This window comes from Phalangium opilio, unplaced genomic scaffold (assembly GCF_054372755.1).
Source record: "Phalangium opilio isolate 3A_F unplaced genomic scaffold, DU_Popi_V2 ptg000055l_1, whole genome shotgun sequence".
Taxonomy (NCBI): domain Eukaryota; kingdom Metazoa; phylum Arthropoda; class Arachnida; order Opiliones; family Phalangiidae; genus Phalangium; species Phalangium opilio.
This window is the reverse complement of record NW_028324174.1, coordinates 3,700,294-3,707,932: the sequence shown is the minus strand read 5'-3', so window position 1 is coordinate 3,707,932 and position 7,639 is coordinate 3,700,294.

Genomic DNA, 7,639 nt, shown 5'->3' with positions numbered 1-7,639 from the left:
TCAACTTGATTAGATTTTGATGAGTTAATCTTCAACTTGATTAGATTTTGATGAGTTAATCTTCAACTTGATTAGATTTTGATGAGTTAATCTTCAACTTGATTAGATTTTGATCAGTTAATCTTCAACTTGATTAGATTTTGATCAGTTAATCTTCAACTTGATTAGATTTTGATCAGTTAATCTTCAACTTGATTAGATTTTGATGAGTTAATCTTCAACTTGATTAGATTTTGATGAGTTAATCTTCAACTTGATTAGATTTTGATGAGTTAATCTTCAACTTGATTAGATTTTGATGAGTTAATCTTCAACTTGATTAGATTTTGATGAGTTAATCTTCAACTTGATTAGATTTTGATGAGTTAGTCTTCAACTTGATTAGATTTTGATGAGTTAATCTTCAACTTGATTAGATTTTGATGAGTTAATCTTCAACTTGATTAGATTTTGATGAGTTAATCTTCAACTTGATTAGATTTTGATGAGTTAATCTTCAACTTGATTAGATTTTGATGAGTTAATCTTCAACTTGATTAGATTTTGATGAGTTAATCTTCAACTTGATTAGATTTTGATGAGTTAAACTTCAACTTGATTAGATTTTGATCAGTTAATCTTCAACTTGATTAGATTTTGATCAGTTAATCTTCAACTTGATTAGATTTTGATCAGTTAATCTTCAACTTGATTAGATTTTGATCAGTTAATCTTCAACTTGATTAGATTTTGATCAGTTAATCTTCAACTTGATTAGATTTTGATCAGTTAATCTTCAACTTGATTAGATTTTGATCAGTTAATCTTCAACTTGATTAGATTTTGATGAGTTAATCTTCAACTTGATTAGATTTTGATGAGTTAATCTTCAACTTGATTAGATTTTGATGAGTTAATCTTCAACTTGATTAGATTTTGATGAGTTAATCTTCAACTTGATTAGATTTTGATGAGTTAATCTTCAACTTGATTAGATTTTGATGAGTTAATCTTCAACTTGATTAGATTTTGATCAGTTAATCTTCAACTTGATTAGATTTTGATCAGTTAATCTTCAACTTGATTAGATTTTGATCAGTTAATCTTCAACTTGATTAGATTTTGATCAGTTAATCTTTAACTTGATTTGACTGTTATCAATTAATCTTTAACTTGATTTGACTGTTTTCAATTAATCTTCAACTTGATTTGACTGTTATCAATTAATCTTCAACTTGATTTGACTGTTATCAATTAATCTTCAACTTGATTTGACTGTTATCAATTAATCTTCAACTTGATTTGACTGTTATCAATTAATCTTCAACTTGATTAGATTTTGATGAGTTAATCTTCAACTTGATTAGATTTTGATGAGTTAATCTTCAACTTGATTAGATTTTGATGAGTTAATCTTCAACTTGATTAGATTTTGATCAGTTAATCTTCAACTTGATTAGATTTTGATCAGTTAATCTTCAACTTGATTAGATTTTGATCAGTTAATCTTCAACTTGATTAGATTTTGATCAGTTAATCTTCAACTTGATTAGATTTTGATCAGTTAATCTTTAACTTGATTTGACTGTTATCAATTAATCTTTAACTTGATTTGACTGTTTTCAATTAATCTTCAACTTGATTTGACTGTTATCAATTAATCTTCAACTTGATTTGACTGTTATCAATTAATCTTCAACTTGATTTGACTGTTATCAATTAATCTTCAACTTGATTTGACTGTTATCAATTAATCTTCAACTTGATTTGACTGTTATCAATTAATCTTCAACTTGATTTGACTGTTATCAATTAATCTTCAACTTGATTAGATTTTGATGAGTTAATCTTCAACTTGATTAGATTTTGATGAGTTAATCTTCAACTTGATTAGATTTTGATCAGTTAATCTTCAACTTGATTAGATTTTGATCAGTTAATCTTCAACTTGATTAGATTTTGATCAGTTAATCTTCAACTTGATTAGATTTTGATGAGTTAATCTTCAACTTGATTAGATTTTGATGAGTTAATCTTCAACTTGATTAGATTTTGATGAGTTAATCTTCAACTTGATTAGATTTTGATGAGTTAATCTTCAACTTGATTAGATTTTGATGAGTTAATCTTCAACTTGATTAGATTTTGATGAGTTAATCTTCAACTTGATTAGATTTTGATGAGTTAATCTTCAACTTGATTAGATTTTGATGAGTTAATCTTCAACTTGATTAGATTTTGATGAGTTAATCTTCAACTTGATTAGATTTTGATGAGTTAATCTTCAACTTGATTAGATTTTGATGAGTTAAACTTCAACTTGATTAGATTTTGATCAGTTAATCTTCAACTTGATTAGATTTTGATCAGTTAATCTTCAACTTGATTAGATTTTGATCAGTTAATCTTCAACTTGATTAGATTTTGATCAGTTAATCTTCAACTTGATTAGATTTTGATCAGTTAATCTTCAACTTGATTAGATTTTGATCAGTTAATCTTCAACTTGATTAGATTTTGATCAGTTAATCTTCAACTTGATTAGATTTTGATGAGTTAATCTTCAACTTGATTAGATTTTGATGAGTTAATCTTCAACTTGATTAGATTTTGATGAGTTAATCTTCAACTTGATTAGATTTTGATGAGTTAATCTTCAACTTGATTAGATTTTGATGAGTTAATCTTCAACTTGATTAGATTTTGATGAGTTAATCTTCAACTTGATTAGATTTTGATGAGTTAATCTTCAACTTGATTAGATTTTGATGAGTTAATCTTCAACTTGATTAGATTTTGATGAGTTAATCTTCAACTTGATTAGATTTTGATCAGTTAATCTTCAACTTGATTAGATTTTGATCAGTTAATCTTCAACTTGATTAGATTTTGATCAGTTAATCTTCAACTTGATTAGATTTTGATCAGTTAATCTTCAACTTGATTAGATTTTGATGAGTTAATCTTCAACTTGATTAGATTTTGATGAGTTAATCTTCAACTTGATTAGATTTTGATGAGTTAATCTTCAACTTGATTAGATTTTGATGAGTTAATCTTCAACTTGATTAGATTTTGATGAGTTAATCTTCAACTTGATTAGATTTTGATCAGTTAATCTTCAACTTGATTAGATTTTGATCAGTTAATCTTCAACTTGATTAGATTTTGATCAGTTAATCTTCAACTTGATTAGATTTTGATCAGTTAATCTTTAACTTGATTTGACTGTTATCAATTAATCTTTAACTTGATTTGACTGTTTTCAATTAATCTTCAACTTGATTTGACTGTTATCAATTAATCTTCAACTTGATTTGACTGTTATCAATTAATCTTCAACTTGATTTGACTGTTATCAATTAATCTTCAACTTGATTTGACTGTTATCAATTAATCTTCAACTTGATTAGATTTTGATGAGTTAATCTTCAACTTGATTAGATTTTGATGAGTTAATCTTCAACTTGATTAGATTTTGATGAGTTAATCTTCAACTTGATTAGATTTTGATCAGTTAATCTTCAACTTGATTAGATTTTGATCAGTTAATCTTCAACTTGATTAGATTTTGATCAGTTAATCTTCAACTTGATTAGATTTTGATCAGTTAATCTTCAACTTGATTAGATTTTGATCAGTTAATCTTTAACTTGATTTGACTGTTATCAATTAATCTTTAACTTGATTTGACTGTTTTCAATTAATCTTCAACTTGATTTGACTGTTATCAATTAATCTTCAACTTGATTTGACTGTTATCAATTAATCTTCAACTTGATTTGACTGTTATCAATTAATCTTCAACTTGATTTGACTGTTATCAATTAATCTTCAACTTGATTTGACTGTTATCAATTAATCTTCAACTTGATTTGACTGTTATCAATTAATCTTCAACTTGATTAGATTTTGATGAGTTAATCTTCAACTTGATTAGATTTTGATGAGTTAATCTTCAACTTGATTAGATTTTGATCAGTTAATCTTCAACTTGATTAGATTTTGATCAGTTAATCTTCAACTTGATTAGATTTTGATCAGTTAATCTTCAACTTGATTAGATTTTGATCAGTTAATCTTCAACTTGATTAGATTTTGATGAGTTAATCTTCAACTTGATTAGATTTTGATGAGTTAATCTTCAACTTGATTAGATTTTGATGAGTTAATCTTCAACTTGATTAGATTTTGATGAGTTAATCTTCAACTTGATTAGATTTTGATGAGTTAATCTTCAACTTGATTAGATTTTGATGAGTTAATCTTCAACTTGATTAGATTTTGATGAGTTAATCTTCAACTTGATTAGATTTTGATGAGTTAATCTTCAACTTGATTAGATTTTGATGAGTTAATCTTCAACTTGATTAGATTTTGATGAGTTAATCTTCAACTTGATTAGATTTTGATGAGTTAAACTTCAACTTGATTAGATTTTGATCAGTTAATCTTCAACTTGATTAGATTTTGATCAGTTAATCTTCAACTTGATTAGATTTTGATCAGTTAATCTTCAACTTGATTAGATTTTGATCAGTTAATCTTCAACTTGATTAGATTTTGATCAGTTAATCTTCAACTTGATTAGATTTTGATCAGTTAATCTTCAACTTGATTAGATTTTGATCAGTTAATCTTCAACTTGATTAGATTTTGATGAGTTAATCTTCAACTTGATTAGATTTTGATGAGTTAATCTTCAACTTGATTAGATTTTGATGAGTTAATCTTCAACTTGATTAGATTTTGATGAGTTAATCTTCAACTTGATTAGATTTTGATGAGTTAATCTTCAACTTGATTAGATTTTGATGAGTTAATCTTCAACTTGATTAGATTTTGATGAGTTAATCTTCAACTTGATTAGATTTTGATGAGTTAATCTTCAACTTGATTAGATTTTGATGAGTTAATCTTCAACTTGATTAGATTTTGATCAGTTAATCTTCAACTTGATTAGATTTTGATCAGTTAATCTTCAACTTGATTAGATTTTGATCAGTTAATCTTCAACTTGATTAGATTTTGATCAGTTAATCTTTAACTTGATTTGACTGTTATCAATTAATCTTTAACTTGATTTGACTGTTTTCAATTAATCTTCAACTTGATTTGACTGTTATCAATTAATCTTCAACTTGATTTGACTGTTATCAATTAATCTTCAACTTGATTTGACTGTTATCAATTAATCTTCAACTTGATTTGACTGTTATCAATTAATCTTCAACTTGATTAGATTTTGATGAGTTAATCTTCAACTTGATTAGATTTTGATGAGTTAATCTTCAACTTGATTAGATTTTGATGAGTTAATCTTCAACTTGATTAGATTTTGATCAGTTAATCTTCAACTTGATTAGATTTTGATCAGTTAATCTTCAACTTGATTAGATTTTGATCAGTTAATCTTCAACTTGATTAGATTTTGATGAGTTAATCTTCAACTTGATTAGATTTTGATGAGTTAATCTTCAACTTGATTAGATTTTGATGAGTTAATCTTCAACTTGATTAGATTTTGATGAGTTAATCTTCAACTTGATTAGATTTTGATGAGTTAGTCTTCAACTTGATTAGATTTTGATGAGTTAATCTTCAACTTGATTAGATTTTGATGAGTTAATCTTCAACTTGATTAGATTTTGATGAGTTAATCTTCAACTTGATTAGATTTTGATGAGTTAATCTTCAACTTGATTAGATTTTGATGAGTTAATCTTCAACTTGATTAGATTTTGATGAGTTAATCTTCAACTTGATTAGATTTTGATGAGTTAAACTTCAACTTGATTAGATTTTGATCAGTTAATCTTCAACTTGATTAGATTTTGATCAGTTAATCTTCAACTTGATTAGATTTTGATCAGTTAATCTTCAACTTGATTAGATTTTGATCAGTTAATCTTCAACTTGATTAGATTTTGATCAGTTAATCTTCAACTTGATTAGATTTTGATCAGTTAATCTTCAACTTGATTAGATTTTGATCAGTTAATCTTCAACTTGATTAGATTTTGATGAGTTAATCTTCAACTTGATTAGATTTTGATGAGTTAATCTTCAACTTGATTAGATTTTGATGAGTTAATCTTCAACTTGATTAGATTTTGATGAGTTAATCTTCAACTTGATTAGATTTTGATGAGTTAATCTTCAACTTGATTAGATTTTGATGAGTTAATCTTCAACTTGATTAGATTTTGATGAGTTAATCTTCAACTTGATTAGATTTTGATCAGTTAATCTTCAACTTGATTAGATTTTGATCAGTTAATCTTCAACTTGATTAGATTTTGATCAGTTAATCTTCAACTTGATTAGATTTTGATCAGTTAATCTTCAACTTGATTAGATTTTGATCAGTTAATCTTCAACTTGATTAGATTTTGATCAGTTAATCTTCAACTTGATTAGATTTTGATCAGTTAATCTTCAACTTGATTAGATTTTGATCAGTTAATCTTCAACTTGATTAGATTTTGATCAGTTAATCTTCAACTTGATTAGATTTTGATCAGTTAATCTTCAACTTGATTAGATTTTGATCAGTTAATCTTCAACTTGATTAGATTTTGATCAGTTAATCTTCAACTTGATTAGATTTTGATCAGTTAATCTTCAACTTGATTTGACTGTTATCAATTAATCTTCAACTTGATTTGACTGTTATCAATTAATCTTCAACTTGATTTGACTGTTATCAATTAATCTTCAACTTGATTTGACTGTTATTAATTAATCTTCAACTTGATTAGATTTTGATGAGTTAATCTTCAACTTGATTAGATTTTGATGAGTTAATCTTCAACTTGATTAGATTTTGATCAGTTAATCTTCAACTTGATTAGATTTTGATCAGTTAATCTTCAACTTGATTAGATTTTGATCAGTTAATCTTCAACTTGATTAGATTTTGATCAGTTAATCTTCAACTTGATTAGATTTTGATCAGTTAATCTTCAACTTGATTAGATTTTGATCAGTTAATCTTCAACTTGATTAGATTTTGATGAGTTAATCTTCAACTTGATTAGATTTTGATGAGTTAATCTTCAACTTGATTAGATTTTGATGAGTTAATCTTCAACTTGATTAGATTTTGATGAGTTAATCTTCAACTTGATTAGATTTTGATGAGTTAATCTTCAACTTGATTAGATTTTGATGAGTTAATCTTCAACTTGATTAGATTTTGATGAGTTAATCTTCAACTTGATTAGATTTTGATGAGTTAATCTTCAACTTGATTAGATTTTGATCAGTTAATCTTCAACTTGATTAGATTTTGATCAGTTAATCTTCAACTTGATTAGATTTTGATCAGTTAATCTTCAACTTGATTAGATTTTGATCAGTAAATCTTCAACTTGATTAGATTTTGATCAGTTAATCTTCAACTTGATTAGATTTTGATCAGTTAATCTTCAACTTGATTAGATTTTGATCAGTTAATCTTCAACTTGATTAGATTTTGATCAGTTAATCTTCAACTTGATTAGATTTTGATCAGTTAATCTTCAACTTGATTTGACTGTTATCAATTAATCTTCAACTTGATTTGACTGTTATCAATTAATCTTCAACTTGATTTGACTGTTATCAATTAATCTTCAACTTGATTTGACTGTTATTAATTAATCTTCAACTTGATTAG